General features: G+C 43.8%; 12 non-coding genes across 12 annotated transcripts; all 12 read left to right on the top strand.

Annotated features, from left to right (window-relative positions):
• The first annotated feature begins 842 nt into the window (after window positions 1-842).
• Window positions 843-914, top strand: trnag-ucc. The gene has a single exon. It is a non-coding gene; the product is annotated as a tRNA-Gly (tRNA).
• A 100-nt stretch (window positions 915-1014) lies between these two features.
• On the top strand, window positions 1015-1096 carry trnas-aga. Its single transcript has one exon. It is a non-coding gene; the product is annotated as a tRNA-Ser (tRNA).
• A 2151-nt stretch (window positions 1097-3247) lies between these two features.
• On the top strand, window positions 3248-3319 carry trnag-ucc. The gene has a single exon. It is a non-coding gene; the product is annotated as a tRNA-Gly (tRNA).
• Window positions 3320-3419: 100 nt separating this feature from the next.
• On the top strand, window positions 3420-3489 carry trnas-aga. Its single transcript has one exon. It is a non-coding gene; the product is annotated as a tRNA-Ser (tRNA).
• A 3515-nt stretch (window positions 3490-7004) lies between these two features.
• On the top strand, window positions 7005-7076 carry trnag-ucc. Its single transcript has one exon. It is a non-coding gene; the product is annotated as a tRNA-Gly (tRNA).
• A 100-nt stretch (window positions 7077-7176) lies between these two features.
• On the top strand, window positions 7177-7258 carry trnas-aga. The gene has a single exon. It is a non-coding gene; the product is annotated as a tRNA-Ser (tRNA).
• A 3518-nt stretch (window positions 7259-10776) lies between these two features.
• Window positions 10777-10848, top strand: trnag-ucc. Its single transcript has one exon. It is a non-coding gene; the product is annotated as a tRNA-Gly (tRNA).
• A 100-nt stretch (window positions 10849-10948) lies between these two features.
• Window positions 10949-11030, top strand: trnas-aga. The gene has a single exon. It is a non-coding gene; the product is annotated as a tRNA-Ser (tRNA).
• A 2152-nt stretch (window positions 11031-13182) lies between these two features.
• Window positions 13183-13254, top strand: trnag-ucc. The gene has a single exon. It is a non-coding gene; the product is annotated as a tRNA-Gly (tRNA).
• Window positions 13255-13354: 100 nt separating this feature from the next.
• On the top strand, window positions 13355-13424 carry trnas-aga. The gene has a single exon. It is a non-coding gene; the product is annotated as a tRNA-Ser (tRNA).
• Window positions 13425-16938: 3514 nt separating this feature from the next.
• trnag-ucc lies at window positions 16939-17010 on the top strand. Its single transcript has one exon. It is a non-coding gene; the product is annotated as a tRNA-Gly (tRNA).
• Window positions 17011-17110: 100 nt separating this feature from the next.
• Window positions 17111-17192, top strand: trnas-aga. Its single transcript has one exon. It is a non-coding gene; the product is annotated as a tRNA-Ser (tRNA).
• The last annotated feature ends 706 nt before the right edge of the window (window positions 17193-17898 follow it).

Here is a 17898-nt window from a genome sequence, read left to right as displayed (position 1 = left end):
CCCTCCCCCCTCTCCTTGTGTTACTCGCATAAGCTGCTGACTCTGCAGTGGAACGTCTTTGTTTTCCACAGCGATGTGGGTATATTGGTGAGCGATGCCGCCTTCCTCGCAGTTGACCTGAGTTGGATTCCTGGCCATTGCAGATGTGTTTGATTCTCTTCTCTGGCAATGTTTCTAGTACCAGTACAATTCCTTGTGTAGGAATTTACACCTCATGATGGCCCTCCCGTCACTGCCCTCTGACAAGTGAAGATGGCCATCAAAGGATCACCACCTATTTTTATAGGGATTCATTGTTGAAGGCATTTATAGCGCTGAATATTTTCTTGTTCTAACAGCTCAATTGAGAGGATTTGCTGCATGTCTTTGTTTGATGTCGTTTTGAATTAGATATTGTCAAATCTGGAATTTGCGTTACACATAGCAAGAAACGGGGACATTTGTTTTCTTCACACTGTACAAACTAAACGATCAGATGACACAGAAACCAGGCTATTTGGGAGAATTTGAATTCCGTGAAGTTGTCTGTGAGGCCCAGAAGGAATCTGAATACTGACAGACACTGCAGAGTTGTGAGACATGTACGTTTCTGCCAAAGCCCAGCTGCCTCCGCTCAATGAAGTAGAGGTTGGACTGTGTGGATAGAGTTTTTTTATAAAGTCAGTAGTCTTCTTACTGGTTGTTACCAGAGAGTGAACAGCACTTACAGAGTTTTCTTTTCTTGCTGATGTACCTCCCCCTTCCTCTCCTCCACTCCTCCTCCTCGTCTCCCTCCCTCCTCTCCTTGTAGAATTCCTGACATAAACTGCTGACTCTGCAGTGGAATTTTGCTCCTTTCCGCAGCGATGGTGGTATAGTGGTGAGCATAGCTGCCTTCCAAGCAGTTGACCCGGGTTCGATTCCCGGCCATCGCAGACCGAGTCCCTTTTTCCAGTTTGGAAATAAATGTCGAACTTCAGTCAGGAATTGTTCATAGACGTACGCGTTTCTGCCCCCAAAAAAGGCTCTGGAGTGGTTGTCGTGGCCGAGTGGTTAAGGCGATGGACTAGAAATCCATTGGGGTCTCCCCGCGCAGGTTCGAATCCTGCCGACAACGTACCGCAGTTTTGAACACTGCGCCCTTCTCCACTGTCGGACGATGTTTAGGTATCTGATAGTCATGAGTGACGATTGGCTGCTTTAGACAATCTGAAATCCTTGTGGTGACTGAGGGTGTTTACCTTGAACTGTCTTGGACTTACTGATGGTGTCCATGCCTCCAATTCCTCTAAACATATGTTCATATAAAGAACATTTCTCTCACTTCAGTTGTCATCATTAAATCAATGTGATGAGTGGAGGCTGCTGCAGGGACTCCTTGTCAGGCCTCAGCAAAAGACACACCCGCTGAGGCAGAGCTCTTAAATATACTGTACCAAGTGGCTGCCACATCACTGAGGGGAGGATTGAGAATTTGTTTTTTTTCTTGACACTCTTTTTGTTTGTCGATCTTTTGGTCTGGGGTGAATTTTTTTCTTACATTTGTGGCATAGATCAGCTGTGCTGGTCTGGTTTGTTGTTTAGTTGGTAGTGCTTGTCTTTCTGATTCTGTTACTGTCTTTCTTTCATAAAATGGTCCGATCGCCCACTGTACACGTTCCCCTTTGTGTCCAGTTACTTTGCTATGTCTTGTCTCTGTTAGGTCAGTCTACTCTGATCAGTTCTTTTCAGTTTAAGTTAGCATGGCCCGAGTTAAGTTCTATTTCGCTGACTTCTTTTTCTGGTCCCAGAACTTTACTGTTCTTTCTGTAACCTGGTCCTTTCATTTTCGGGTAAATAAAACCAGCTTTTTGAAAAGTGACCGTGGAGACTTCGTGGCTGCCAGCTCGCTCCCTGACAGAGTTGTCCCCGTCCCCGAACGGCATGGCATCAAGTCAGCAGAGCAGAGGGCGCAGCAGTCAACTAACTGGTGGCCAGGCTGGGTCGTGATGGATGATGGTGTCTGTCTCTTTCAAAGAACTGAAATATTTTTGACTGATTTGATTTGTTCCCAGACATTGTGGTTCTTGGAAGTGCGTCTTGGTGCAACTTTACATGCCACAACTGAAGCAAATGATGTACGGTCCTTGAACGACAAAAATCTCTGAACAGATAGAAAATCTAAGCGCTCTTTTGTTTTTCTTTTGACATGGAAATAACACGGCAGCATTCAGAAACGGAATACTTGAACCGCTTGGTTCTTCAGAGTCTTTTCCTTAACTTTAAATGTCAAGTTTATTTCTTACTATCTATCTATGGATTTATTTGTTACCAAAAAAACAACAACATCAACAACGAGTGAATGAAATCAATCATTTCTCGTCAGATTAACGTCCTATAATTCGTCCTAAAATTCCCCTCTTTCTTCTCCTCCTACCTCCTCTTCTCCCTCCCTCCTCTCCTTGTGTTACTCGCATAAGCTGCTGACTCTGCAGTGGAACGTCTTTGTTTTCCACAGCGATGTGGGTATATTGGTGAGCGATGCCGCCTTCCTCGCAGTTGACCTGGGTTGGATTCCTGGCCATTGCAGATGTGTTTGATTCTCTTCTCTGGCAATGTTTCTAGTACCAGTACAATTCCTTGTGTAGGAATTTACACCTCATGATGGCCCTCCCATCACTGCCCTCTGACAAGTGAAGATGGCCATCAAAGGATCACCACCTATTTTTATAGGGATTCATTGTTGAAGGCATTTATAGCGCTGAATATTTTCTTGTTCTAACAGCTCAATTGAGAGGATTTGCTGCATGTCTTTGTTTGATGTCGTTTTGAATTAGATATTGTCAAATCTGGAATTTGCGTTACACATAGCAAGAAACGGGGACATTTGTTTTCTTCACACTGTACAAACTAAACGATCAGATGACACAGAAACCAGGCTATTTGGGAGAATTTGAATTCCGTGAAGTTGTCTGTGAGGCCCAGAAGGAATCTGAATACTGACAGACACTGCAGAGTTGTGAGACATGTACGTTTCTGCCAAAGCCCAGCTGCCTCCGCTCAATGAAGTAGAGGTTGGACTGTGTGGATAGAGTTTTTTTATAAAGTCAGTAGTCTTCTTACTGGTTGTTACCAGAGAGTGAACAGCACTTACAGAGTTTTCTTTTCTTGCTGATGTACCTCCCCCTTCCTCTCCTCCACTCCTCCTCCTCGTCTCCCTCCCTCCTCTCCTTGTAGAATTCCTGACATAAACTGCTGACTCTGCAGTGGAATTTTGCTCCTTTCCGCAGCGATGGTGGTATAGTGGTGAGCATAGCTGCCTTCCAAGCAGTTGACCCGGGTTCGATTCCCGGCCATCGCAGACCGCTTCCCTTTTTCCAGTTTGGAAATAAATGTCGAACTTCAGTCAGGAATTGTTCATAGACGTACGCTTTTCTGCCCCCAAAAAAGGCTCTGGAGTGGTTGTCGTGGCCGAGTGGTTAAGGCGATGGACTAGAAATCCATTGGCAGGTTCGAATCCTGCCGACAACGTACCGCCGTTTTGAACACTGCGCCCTTCTCCACTGTCGGACGATGTTTAGGTATCTGATGGTCATGAGTGACGATTGGCTGCTTTAGGCAATCTGAAATCCTTGTGGTGACTGAGGGTGTTTACCTTGAACTGTCTTGGACTTACTGATGGTGTCCATGCCTCCAATTCCTCTAAACATATGTTCATATAAAGAACATTTCTCTCACTTCAGTTGTCATCATTAAATCAATGTGATGAGTGGAGGCTGCTGCAGGGACTCCTTGTCAGGCCTCAGCAAAAGACACACCCGCTGAGGCAGAGCTCTTAAATATACTGTACCAAGTGGCTGCCACATCACTGAGGGGAGGATTGAGAATTTGTTTTTTTTCTTGACACTCTTTTTGTTTGTCGATCTTTTGGTCTGGGGTGAATTTTTTTCTTACATTTGTGGCATAGATCAGCTGTGCTGGTCTGGTTTGTTGTTTAGTTGGTAGTGCTTGTCTTTCTGTTTCTGTTACTGTCTTTCTTTCATAAAATGGTCCGATCGCCCACTGTACACGTTCCCCTTTGTGTCCAGTTACTTTGCTATGTCTTGTCTCTGTTAGGTCAGTCTACTCCGATCAGTTCTTTTCAGTTTAAGTTAGCATGGCCCGAGTTAAGTTCTATTTCGCTGACTTTTTCTGGTCCCAGAACTTTACTGTTCTTTCTGTAACCTGGTCCTTTCATTTTCGGGTAAATAAAACCAGCTTTTTGAAAAGTGACCGTGGAGACTTCGTGGCTGCCAGCTCGCTCCCTGACAGAGTTGTCCCCGTCCCCGAACGGCATGGCATCAAGTCAGCAGAGCAGAGGGCGCAGCAGTCAACTAACTGGTGGCCAGGCTGGGTCGTGATGGATGATGGTGTCTGTCTCTTTCAAAGAACTGAAATATTTTTGACTGATTTGATTTGTTCCCAGACATTGTGGTTCTTGGAAGTGCGTCTTGGTGCAACTTTACATGCCACAACTGAAGCAAATGATGTACGGTCCTTGAACGACAAAAATCTCTGAACAGATAGAAAATCTAAGCGCTCTTTTGTTTTTCTTTTGACATGGAAATAACACGGCAGCATTCAGAAACGGAATACTTGAACCGCTTGGTTCTTCAGAGTCTTTTCCTTAACTTTAGATGTCAAGTTTATTTCTTACTATCTATCTATGGATTTATTTGTTACCAAAAAAACAACAACATCAACAACGAGTGAATGAAATCAATCATTTCTCGTCAGATTAACGTCCTATAATTCGTCCTAAAATTCCCCTCTTTCTTCTCCTCCTACCTCCTCTTCTCCCTCCCTCCTCTCCTTGTGTTACTCGCATAAGCTGCTGACTCTGCAGTGGAACGTCTTTGTTTTCCACAGCGATGTGGGTATATTGGTGAGCGATGCCGCCTTCCTCGCAGTTGACCTGGGTTGGATTCCTGGCCATTGCAGATGTGTTTGATTCTCTTCTCTGGCAATGTTTCTAGTACCAGTACAATTCCTTGTGTAGGAATTTACACCTCATGATGGCCCTCCCATCACTGCCCTCTGACAAGTGAAGATGGCCAACAAAGGATCACCACCTATTTTTATAGGGATTCATTGTTGAAGGCATTTATAGCGCTGAATATTTTCTTGTTCTAACAGCTCAATTGAGAGGATTTGCTGCATGTCTTTGTTTGATGTCGTTTTGAATTAGATATTGTCAAATCTGGAATTTGCGTTACACATAGCAAGAAACGGGGACATTTGTTTTCTTCACACTGTACAAACTAAACGATCAGATGACACAGAAACCAGGCTATTTGGGAGAATTTGAATTCCGTGAAGTTGTCTGTGAGGCCCAGAAGGAATCTGAATACTGACAGACACTGCAGAGTTGTGAGACATGTACGTTTCTGCCAAAGCCCAGCTGCCTCCGCTCAATGAAGTAGAGGTTGGACTGTGTGGATAGAGTTTTTTTATAAAGTCAGTAGTCTTCTTACTGGTTGTTACCAGAGAGTGAACAGCACTTACAGAGTTTTCTTTTCTTGCAGGGGTCCGTTTCACAAAGCAGGTTCAACAAACTCTGAGTGTAACCCTGAACTCTTAGTTGATCTACTCTGAGATAGGAAACTCTGAGTTTTCGATTCCACAACAGCAGATTTGAGTTAGTTTGATTAACTCAGAGTAGGTTCACCTCGAGTTAAGCGCGTGCACCGCAAATTTAAAAAGACAGCATCAATGGAACCCCGATTTGAGGAGTCACCATGGCAACGGGGAAGCGGAAGGCTGCGTACTTCACGCCACTGGAAATTAGACATTTTAATGCGCTCATACAGCGAATATGGACACGTTTTTAGACGGAAGTCCAACACCGCTGCAGCTGCGAAGGAGAGGGAGACGGCGTGGGAGAACATTGCTGCTCGGGTCAATGCGTGAGTATAAATGTAGTCCTTTGAAATCACAATAATATTACAGGGCAAAACTGCTTGAATGGTTGCCTATTAATTTATTTCATTTAGGTGCAATCCCGCGGGGGAGAAGCGCACTTGGCAGCAGCTTAAAATGAAATATAAAAACATGGTTGAAACAGGTAAGACCTCTGCATGATCTCATGGAGGTAGCTACCTCATTTTGATCATGTTTTACATTGTAAAGTAAATATTAAGTGGCTCCCTTTCATTGTAAAATTGGTTATATTGTGTTCATATAATGTTTTGTTTTTTTGTTAACGAATGAAATAAAATTTAAAAATGAAAAAAGTGTTCTCATCTATATCATGTTATGTTAAATAATTAAGCCTATATTTAAACTAACACAGACTTTTACTCAGCCAACAGAAAGAAGGCAGATGCATGAAGAACGGGTGGTGGCCTAAAGACGATAACTGTCTGGAAAAGCAAGAACATCGTGGTCTGATAAATATCTCCCGACGAATGTTTAATTTTCTGCGCAGTATCGCTGCACCTTCATCCACGGGATCATGATCAAAAGACGTTAACATGCCATGTTAACGAAAAAAGTCACCACCTACTGTGCCTAATGGACTTCCCACTGACTGATATTTTTAATGATTTTTTTTAATAACAGACGGCAGAACTATGCCAAAACTCGTCTGCTGACTGAATGAATGAATGAGGAAATGAATGCGGTGTGTGGTTGAAAGAGGGCGGAGACACAGAGAAACTCGAGGTTCCTTGAGTAAAACCTGGTCCCGACCAGGTTAGGTTCATAGAGTCAGTTACTGCGGTAACTGACTCAGAGTTTAACTTACCTCTGTCTGTGAAACAGGCTTGAGTTACCCCTCTTTCTCTGGTTTGACTTACCTTCCTATGTGAAACGGAAAACTCAGAGTTTCCCTCATTTCAGGGTTAACATACTCGGAGTTTTCAGTAAACCTGCTTTGTGAAACGGACCTCTGATGTACCTCCCCCTTCCACTCCTCCACTCCTCCTCCTCGTCTCCCTCCCTCCTCTCCTTGTAGAATTCCTGACATAAACTGCTGAGTCTGCAGTGGAATTTTGCTCCTTTCCGCAGCGATGGTGGTATAGTGGTGAGCATAGCTGCCTTCCAAGCAGTTGACCCGGGTTCGATTCCCGGCCATCGCAGACCGATTCCCTTTTTCCAGTTTGAAAATAAATGTCGAACTTCAGTCAGGAATTGTTCATAGACGTACGCGTTTCTGCCCCCAAAAAAGGCTCTGGAGTGGTTGTCGTGGCCGAGTGGTTAAGGCGATGGACTAGAAATCCATTGGGGTCTCCCCGCGCAGGTTCGAATCCTGCCGACAACGTACCGCAGTTTTGAACACTGCGCCCTTCTCCACTGTCGGACGATGTTTAGGTATCTGATGGTCATGAGTGACGATTGGCTGCTTTAGGCAATCTGAAATCCTTGTGGTGACTGAGGGTGTTTACCTTGAACTGTCTTGGACTTACTGATGGTGTCCATGCCTCCAATTCCTCTAAACATACGTTCATATAAAGAACATTTCTCTCACTTCAGTTGTCATCATTAAATCAATGTGATGAGTGGAGGCTGCTGCAGGGACTCCTCGTCAGGCCTCAGCAAAAGATACACCCGCTGAGGCAGAGCTCTTAAATATACTGTACCAAGTGGCTGCCACATCACTGAGGGGAGGATTGAGAATTTGTTTTTTTTCTTGACACTCTTTTTGTTTGTCGATCTTTTGGTCTGGGGTGAATTTTTTTCTTACATTTGTGGCATAGATCAGCTGTGCTGGTCTGGTTTGTTGTTTAGTTGGTAGTGCTTGTCTTTCTGTTTCTGTTACTGTCTTTCTTTCATAAAATGGTCCGATCGCCCACTGTACACGTTCCCCTTTGTGTCCAGTTACTTTGCTATGTCTTGTCTCTGTTAGGTCAGTCTACTCTGATCAGTTCTTTTCAGTTTAAGTTAGCATGGCCCGAGTTAAGTTCTATTTCGCTGACTTCTTTTTCTGGTCCCAGAACTTTACTGTTCTTTCTGTAACCTGGTCCTTTCATTTTCGGGTAAATAAAACCAGCTTTTTGAAAAGTGACCGTGGAGACTTCGTGGCTGCCAGCTCGCTCCCTGACAGAGTTGTCCCCGTCCCCGAACGGCATGGCATCAAGTCAGCAGAGCAGAGGGCGCAGCAGTCAACTAACTGGTGGCCAGGCTGGGTCGTGATGGATGATGGTGTCTGTCTCTTTCAAAGAACTGAAATATTTTTGACTGATTTGATTTGTTCCCAGACATTGTGGTTCTTGGAAGTGCGTCTTGGTGCAACTTTACATGCCACAACTGAAGCAAATGATGTACGGTCCTTGAACGACAAAAATCTCTGAACAGATAGAAAATCTAAGCGCTCTTTTGTTTTTCTTTTGACATGGAAATAACACGGCAGCATTCAGAAACGGAATACTTGAACCGCTTGGTTCTTCAGAGTCTTTTCCTTAACTTTAAATGTCAAGTTTATTTCTTACTATCTATCTATGGATTTATTTGTTACCAAAAAAACAACAACATCAACAACGAGTGAATGAAATCAATCATTTCTCGTCAGATTAACGTCCTATAATTCGTCCTAAAATTCCCCTCTTTCTTCTCCTCCTACCTCCTCTTCTCCCTCCCTCCTCTCCTTGTGTTACTCGCATAAGCTGCTGACTCTGCAGTGGAACGTCTTTGTTTTCCACAGCGATGTGGGTATATTGGTGAGCGATGCCGCCTTCCTCGCAGTTGACCTGGGTTGGATTCCTGGCCATTGCAGATGTGTTTGATTCTCTTCTCTGGCAATGTTTCTAGTACCAGTACAATTCCTTGTGTAGGAATTTACACCTCATGATGGCCCTCCCATCACTGCCCTCTGACAAGTGAAGATGGCCAACAAAGGATCACCACCTATTTTTATAGGGATTCATTGTTGAAGGCATTTATAGCGCTGAATATTTTCTTGTTCTAACAGCTCAATTGAGAGGATTTGCTGCATGTCTTTGTTTGATGTCGTTTTGAATTAGATATTGTCAAATCTGGAATTTGCGTTACACATAGCAAGAAACGGGGACATTTGTTTTCTTCACACTGTACAAACTAAACGATCAGATGACACAGAAACCAGGCTATTTGGGAGAATTTGAATTCCGTGAAGTTGTCTGTGAGGCCCAGAAGGAATCTGAATACTGACAGACACTGCAGAGTTGTGAGACATGTACGTTTCTGCCAAAGCCCAGCTGCCTCCGCTCAATGAAGTAGAGGTTGGACTGTGTGGATAGAGTTTTTTTATAAAGTCAGTAGTCTTCTTACTGGTTGTTACCAGAGAGTGAACAGCACTTACAGAGTTTTCTTTTCTTGCAGGGGTCCGTTTCACAAAGCAGGTTCAACAAACTCTGAGTGTAACCCTGAACTCTTAGTTGATCTACTCTGAGATAGGAAACTCTGAGTTTTCGATTCCACAACAGCAGATTTGAGTTAGTTTGATTAACTCAGAGTAGGTTCACCTCGAGTTAAGCGCGTGCACCGCAAATTTAAAAAGACAGCATCAATGGAACCCCGATTTGAGGAGTCACCATGGCAACGGGGAAGCGGAAGGCTGCGTACTTCACGCCACTGGAAATTAGACATTTTAATGCGCTCATACAGCGAATATGAACACGTTTTTAGACGGAAGTCCAACACCGCTGCAGCTGCGAAGGAGAGGGAGACGGCGTGGGAGAACATTGCTGCTCGGGTCAATGCGTGAGTAGAAATGTAGTCCTTTGAAATCACAATAATATTACAGGGCAAAACTGCTTGAATGGTTGCCTATTAATTTATTTCATTTAGGTGCAATCCCGCGGGGGAGAAGCGCACTTGGCAGCAGCTTAAAATGAAATATAAAAACATGGTTGAAACAGGTAAGACCTCTGCATGATCTCATGGAGGTAGCTACCTCATTTTGATCATGTTTTACATTGTAAAGTAAATATTAAGTGGCTCCCTTTCATTGTAAAATTGGTTATATTGTGTTCATATAATGTTTTGTTTTTTTGTTAACGAATGAAATAAAATTTAAAAATGAAAAAAGTGTTCTCATCTATATCATGTTATGTTAAATAATTAAGCCTATATTTAAACTAACACAGACTTTTACTCAGCCAACAGAAAGAAGGCAGATGCATGAAGAACGGGTGGTGGCCTAAAGACGATAACTGTCTGGAAAAGCAAGAACATCGTGGTCTGATAAATATCTCCCGACGAATGTTTAATTTTCTGCGCAGTATCGCTGCACCTTCATCCACGGGATCATGATCAAAAGACGTTAACATGCCATGTTAACGAAAAAAGTCACCACCTACTGTGCCTAATGGACTTCCCACTGACTGATATTTTTAATGATTTTTTTTAATAACAGACGGCAGAACTATGCCAAAACTCGTCTGCTGACTGAATGAATGAATGAGGAAATGAATGCGGTGTGTGGTTGAAAGAGGGCGGAGACACAGAGAAACTCGAGGTTCCTTGAGTAAAACCTGGTCCCGACCAGGTTAGGTTCATAGAGTCAGTTACTGCGGTAACTGACTCAGAGTTTAACTTACCTCTGTCTGTGAAACAGGCTTGAGTTACCCCTCTTTCTCTGGTTTGACTTACCTTCCTATGTGAAACGGAAAACTCAGAGTTTCCCTCATTTCAGGGTTAACATACTCGGAGTTTTCAGTAAACCTGCTTTGTGAAACGGACCTCTGATGTACCTCCCCCTTCCACTCCTCCACTCCTCCTCCTCGTCTCCCTCCCTCCTCTCCTTGTAGAATTCCTGACATAAACTGCTGAGTCTGCAGTGGAATTTTGCTCCTTTCCGCAGCGATGGTGGTATAGTGGTGAGCATAGCTGCCTTCCAAGCAGTTGACCCGGGTTCGATTCCCGGCCATCGCAGACCGATTCCCTTTTTCCAGTTTGAAAATAAATGTCGAACTTCAGTCAGGAATTGTTCATAGACGTACGCGTTTCTGCCCCCAAAAAAGGCTCTGGAGTGGTTGTCGTGGCCGAGTGGTTAAGGCGATGGACTAGAAATCCATTGGGGTCTCCCCGCGCAGGTTCGAATCCTGCCGACAACGTACCGCCGTTTTGAACACTGCGCCCTTCTCCACTGTCGGACGATGTTTAGGTATCTGATGGTCATGAGTGACGATTGGCTGCTTTAGGCAATCTGAAATCCTTGTGGTGACTGAGGGTGTTTACCTTGAACTGTCTTGGACTTACTGATGGTGTCCATGCCTCCAATTCCTCTAAACATACGTTCATATAAAGAACATTTCTCTCACTTCAGTTGTCATCATTAAATCAATGTGATGAGTGGAGGCTGCTGCAGGGACTCCTCGTCAGGCCTCAGCAAAAGATACACCCGCTGAGGCAGAGCTCTTAAATATACTGTACCAAGTGGCTGCCACATCACTGAGGGGAGGATTGAGAATTTGTTTTTTTTTCTTGACACTCTTTTTGTTTGTCGATCTTTTGGTCTGGGGTGAATTTTTTTCTTACATTTGTGGCATAGATCAGCTGTGCTGGTCTGGTTTGTTGTTTAGTTGGTAGTGCTTGTCTTTCTGTTTCTGTTACTGTCTTTCTTTCATAAAATGGTCCGATCGCCCACTGTACACGTTCCCCTTTGTGTCCAGTTACTTTGCTATGTCTTGTCTCTGTTAGGTCAGTCTACTCTGATCAGTTCTTTTCAGTTTAAGTTAGCATGGCCCGAGTTAAGTTCTATTTCGCTGACTTCTTTTTCTGGTCCCAGAACTTTACTGTTCTTTCTGTAACCTGGTCCTTTCATTTTCGGGTAAATAAAACCAGCTTGTTGAAAAGTGACCGTGGAGACTTCGTGGCTGCCAGCTCGCTCCCTGACAGAGTTGTCCCCGTCCCCGAACGGCATGGCATCAAGTCAGCAGAGCAGAGGGCGCAGCAGTCAACTAACTGGTGGCCAGGCTGGGTCGTGATGGATGATGGTGTCTGTCTCTTTCAAAGAACTGAAATATTTTTGACTGATTTGATTTGTTCCCAGACATTGTGGTTCTTGGAAGTGCGTCTTGGTGCAACTTTACATGCCACAACTGAAGCAAATGATGTACGGTCCTTGAACGACAAAAATCTCTGAACAGATAGAAAATCTAAGCGCTCTTTTGTTTTTCTTTTGACATGGAAATAACACGGCAGCATTCAGAAACGGAATACTTGAACCGCTTGGTTCTTCAGAGTCTTTTCCTTAACTTTAAATGTCAAGTTTATTTCTTACTATCTATCTATGGATTTATTTGTTACCAAAAAAACAACAACATCAACAACGAGTGAATGAAATCAATCATTTCTCGTCAGATTAACGTCCTATAATTCGTCCTAAAATTCCCCTCTTTCTTCTCCTCCTACCTCCTCTTCTCCCTCCCTCCTCTCCTTGTGTTACTCGCATAAGCTGCTGACTCTGCAGTGGAACGTCTTTGTTTTCCACAGCGATGTGGGTATATTGGTGAGCGATGCCGCCTTCCTCGCAGTTGACCTGGGTTGGATTCCTGGCCATTGCAGATGTGTTTGATTCTCTTCTCTGGCAATGTTTCTAGTACCAGTACAATTCCTTGTGTAGGAATTTACACCTCATGATGGCCCTCCCATCACTGCCCTCTGACAAGTGAAGATGGCCATCAAAGGATCACCACCTATTTTTATAGGGATTCATTGTTGAAGGCATTTATAGCGCTGAATATGTTCTTGTTCTAACAGCTCAGTTGAGAGGATTTGCTGCATGTCTTTGTTTGATGTCGTTTTGAATTAGATATTGTCAAATCTGGAATTTGCGTTACACATAGCAAGAAACAGGGACATTTGTTTTCTTCACACTGTACAAACTAAACGATCAGATGACACAGAAACCAGGCTATTTGGGAGAATTTGAATTCCGTGAAGTTGTCTGTGAGGCCCAGAAGGAATCTGAATACTGACAGACACTGCAGAGTTGTGAGACATGTACGTTTCTGCCAAAGCCCAGCTGCCTCCGCTCAATGAAGTAGAGGTTGGACTGTGTGGATAGAGTTTTTTTATAAAGTCAGTAGTCTTCTTACTGGTTGTTACCAGAGAGTGAACAGCACTTACAGAGTTTTCTTTTCTTGCTGATGTACCTCCCCCTTCCTCTCCTCCACTCCTCCTCCTCGTCTCCCTCCCTCCTCTCCTTGTAGAATTCCTGACATAAACTGCTGACTCTGCAGTGGAATTTTGCTCCTTTCCGCAGCGATGGTGGTATAGTGGTGAGCATAGCTGCCTTCCAAGCAGTTGACCCGGGTTCGATTCCCGGCCATCGCAGACCGATTCCCTTTTTCCAGTTTGAAAATAAATGTCGAACTTCAGTCAGGAATTGTTCATAGACGTACGCGTTTCTGCCCCCAAAAAAGGCTCTGGAGTGGTTGTCGTGGCCGAGTGGTTAAGGCGATGGACTAGAAATCCATTGGCAGGTTCGAATCCTGCCGACAACGTACCGCCGTTTTGAACACTGCGCCCTTCTCCACTGTCGGACGATGTTTAGGTATCTGATGGTCATGAGTGACGATTGGCTGCTTTAGGCAATCTGAAATCCTTGTGGTGACTGAGGGTGTTTACCTTGAACTGTCTTGGACTTACTGATGGTGTCCATGCCTCCAATTCCTCTAAACATATGTTCATATAAAGAACATTTCTCTCACTTCAGTTGTCATCATTAAATCAATGTGATGAGTGGAGGCTGCTGCAGGGACTCCTTGTCAGGCCTCAGCAAAAGACACACCCGCTGAGGCAGAGCTCTTAAATATACTGTACCAAGTGGCTGCCACATCACTGAGGGGAGGATTGAGAATTTGTTTTTTTCTTGACACTCTTTTTGTTTGTCGATCTTTTGGTCTGGGGTGAATTTTTTTCTTACATTTGTGGCATAGATCAGCTGTGCTGGTCTGGTTTGTTGTTTAGTTGGTAGTGCTTGTCTTTCTGTTTCTGTTACTGTCTTTCTTTCATAAAATGGTCCGATCGCCCACTGTACACGTTCCCCTTTGTGTCCAGTTACTTTGCTATGTCTTGTCTCTGTTAGGTCAGTCTACTCCGATCAGTTCTTTTCAGTTTAAGTTAGCATGGCCCGAGTTAAGTTCTATTTCGCTGACTTTTTCTGGTCCCAGAACTTTACTGTTCTTTCTGTAACCTGGTCCTTTCATTTTCGGGTAAATAAAACCAGCTTTTTGAAAAGTGACCGTGGAGACTTCGTGGCTGCCAGCTCGCTCCCTGACAGAGTTGTCCCCGTCCCCGAACGGCATGGCATCAAGTCAGCAGAGCAGAGGGCGCAGCAGTCAACTAACTGGTGGCCAGGCTGGGTCGTGATGGATGATGGTGTCTGTCTCTTTCAAAGAACTGAAATATTTTTGACTGATTTGATTTGTTCCCAGACATTGTGGTTCTTGGAAGTGCGTCTTGGTGCAACTTTACATGCCACAACTGAAGCAAATGATGTACGGTCCTTGAACGACAAAAATCTCTGAACAGATAGAAAATCTAAGCGCTCTTTTGTTTTTCTTTTGACATGGAAATAACACGGCAGCATTCAGAAACGGAATACTTGAACCGCTTGGTTCTTCAGAGTCTTTTCCTTAACTTTAGATGTCAAGTTTATTTCTTACTATCTATCTATGGATTTATTTGTTACCAAAAAAACAACAACATCAACAACGAGTGAATGAAATCAATCATTTCTCGTCAGATTAACGTCCTATAATTCGTCCTAAAATTCCCCTCTTTCTTCTCCTCCTACCTCCTCTTCTCCCTCCCTCCTCTCCTTGTGTTACTCGCATAAGCTGCTGACTCTGCAGTGGAACGTCTTTGTTTTCCACAGCGATGTGGGTATATTGGTGAGCGATGCCGCCTTCCTCGCAGTTGACCTGGGTTGGATTCCTGGCCATTGCAGATGTGTTTGATTCTCTTCTCTGGCAATGTTTCTAGTACCAGTACAATTCCTTGTGTAGGAATTTACACCTCATGATGGCCCTCCCATCACTGCCCTCTGACAAGTGAAGATGGCCAACAAAGGATCACCACCTATTTTTATAGGGATTCATTGTTGAAGGCATTTATAGCGCTGAATATTTTCTTGTTCTAACAGCTCAATTGAGAGGATTTGCTGCATGTCTTTGTTTGATGTCGTTTTGAATTAGATATTGTCAAATCTGGAATTTGCGTTACACATAGCAAGAAACGGGGACATTTGTTTTCTTCACACTGTACAAACTAAACGATCAGATGACACAGAAACCAGGCTATTTGGGAGAATTTGAATTCCGTGAAGTTGTCTGTGAGGCCCAGAAGGAATCTGAATACTGACAGACACTGCAGAGTTGTGAGACATGTACGTTTCTGCCAAAGCCCAGCTGCCTCCGCTCAATGAAGTAGAGGTTGGACTGTGTGGATAGAGTTTTTTTATAAAGTCAGTAGTCTTCTTACTGGTTGTTACCAGAGAGTGAACAGCACTTACAGAGTTTTCTTTTCTTGCAGGGGTCCGTTTCACAAAGCAGGTTCAACAAACTCTGAGTGTAACCCTGAACTCTTAGTTGATCTACTCTGAGATAGGAAACTCTGAGTTTTCGATTCCACAACAGCAGATTTGAGTTAGTTTGATTAACTCAGAGTAGGTTCACCTCGAGTTAAGCGCGTGCACCGCAAATTTAAAAAGACAGCATCAATGGAACCCCGATTTGAGGAGTCACCATGGCAACGGGGAAGCGGAAGGCTGCGTACTTCACGCCACTGGAAATTAGACATTTTAATGCGCTCATACAGCGAATATGAACACGTTTTTAGACGGAAGTCCAACACCGCTGCAGCTGCGAAGGAGAGGGAGACGGCGTGGGAGAACATTGCTGCTCGGGTCAATGCGTGAGTATAAATGTAGTCCTTTGAAATCACAATAATATTACAGGGCAAAACTGCTTGAATGGTTGCCTATTAATTTATTTCATTTAGGTGCAATCCCGCGGGGGAGAAGCGCACTTGGCAGCAGCTTAAAATGAAATATAAAAACATGGTTGAAACAGGTAAGACCTCTGCATGATCTCATGGAGGTAGCTACCTCATTTTGATCATGTTTTACATTGTAAAGTAAATATTAAGTGGCTCCCTTTCATTGTAAAATTGGTTATATTGTGTTCATATAATGTTTTGTTTTTTTGTTAACGAATGAAATAAAATTTAAAAATGAAAAAAGTGTTCTCATCTATATCATGTTATGTTAAATAATTAAGCCTATATTTAAACTAACACAGACTTTTACTCAGCCAACAGAAAGAAGGCAGATGCATGAAGAACGGGTGGTGGCCTAAAGACGATAACTGTCTGGAAAAGCAAGAACATCGTGGTCTGATAAATATCTCCCGACGAATGTTTAATTCTCTCCGCAGTATCGCTGCACCTTCATCCACGGGATCATGATCAAAAGACGTTAACATGCCATGTTAACGAAAAAAGTCACCACCTACTGTGCCTAATGGACTTCCCACTGACTGATATTTTTAATGATTTTTTTTAATAACAGACGGCAGAACTATGCCAAAACTCGTCTGCTGACTGAATGAATGAATGAGGAAATGAATGCGGTGTGTGGTTGAAAGAGGGCGGAGACACAGAGAAACTCGAGGTTCCTTGAGTAAAACCTGGTCCCGACCAGGTTAGGTTCATAGAGTCAGTTACTGCGGTAACTGACTCAGAGTTTAACTTACCTCTGTCTGTGAAACAGGCTTGAGTTACCCCTCTGTCTCTGGTTTGACTTACCTTCCTATGTGAAACGGAAAACTCAGAGTTTCCCTCATTTCAGGGTTAACATACTCGGAGTTTTCAGTAAACCTGCTTTGTGAAACGGACCTCTGATGTACCTCCCCCTTCCACTCCTCCACTCCTCCTCCTCGTCTCCCTCCCTCCTCTCCTTGTAGAATTCCTGACATAAACTGCTGAGTCTGCAGTGGAATTTTGCTCCTTTCCGCAGCGATGGTGGTATAGTGGTGAGCATAGCTGCCTTCCAAGCAGTTGACCCGGGTTCGATTCCCGGCCATCGCAGACCGATTCCCTTTTTCCAGTTTGAAAATAAATGTCGAACTTCAGTCAGGAATTGTTCATAGACGTACGCGTTTCTGCCCCCAAAAAAGGCTCTGGAGTGGTTGTCGTGGCCGAGTGGTTAAGGCGATGGACTAGAAATCCATTGGGGTCTCCCCGCGCAGGTTCGAATCCTGCCGACAACGTACCGCAGTTTTGAACACTGCGCCCTTCTCCACTGTCGGACGATGTTTAGGTATCTGATGGTCATGAGTGACGATTGGCTGCTTTAGGCAATCTGAAATCCTTGTGGTGACTGAGGGTGTTTACCTTGAACTGTCTTGGACTTACTGATGGTGTCCATGCCTCCAATTCCTCTAAACATACGTTCATATAAAGAACATTTCTCTCACTTCAGTTGTCATCATTAAATCAATGTGATGAGTGGAGGCTGCTGCAGGGACTCCTCGTCAGGCCTCAGCAAAAGATACACCCGCTGAGGCAGAGCTCTTAAATATACTGTACCAAGTGGCTGCCACATCACTGAGGGGAGGATTGAGAATTTGTTTTTTTTCTTGACACTCTTTTTGTTTGTCGATCTTTTGGTCTGGGGTGAATTTTTTTCTTACATTTGTGGCATAGATCAGCTGTGCTGGTCTGGTTTGTTGTTTAGTTGGTAGTGCTTGTCTTTCTGTTTCTGTTACTGTCTTTCTTTCATAAAATGGTCCGATCGCCCACTGTACACGTTCCCCTTTGTGTCCAGTTACTTTGCTATGTCTTGTCTCTGTTAGGTCAGTCTACTCTGATCAGTTCTTTTCAGTTTAAGTTAGCATGGCCCGAGTTAAGTTCTATTTCGCTGACTTCTTTTTCTGGTCCCAGAACTTTACTGTTCTTTCTGTAACCTGGTCCTTT

Source organism: Chelmon rostratus, chromosome 20 (assembly GCF_017976325.1).
Source record: "Chelmon rostratus isolate fCheRos1 chromosome 20, fCheRos1.pri, whole genome shotgun sequence".
Lineage (NCBI taxonomy): Eukaryota > Metazoa > Chordata > Actinopteri > Chaetodontiformes > Chaetodontidae > Chelmon > Chelmon rostratus.
This window is presented reverse-complemented; position numbering and strand designations above follow the sequence as displayed.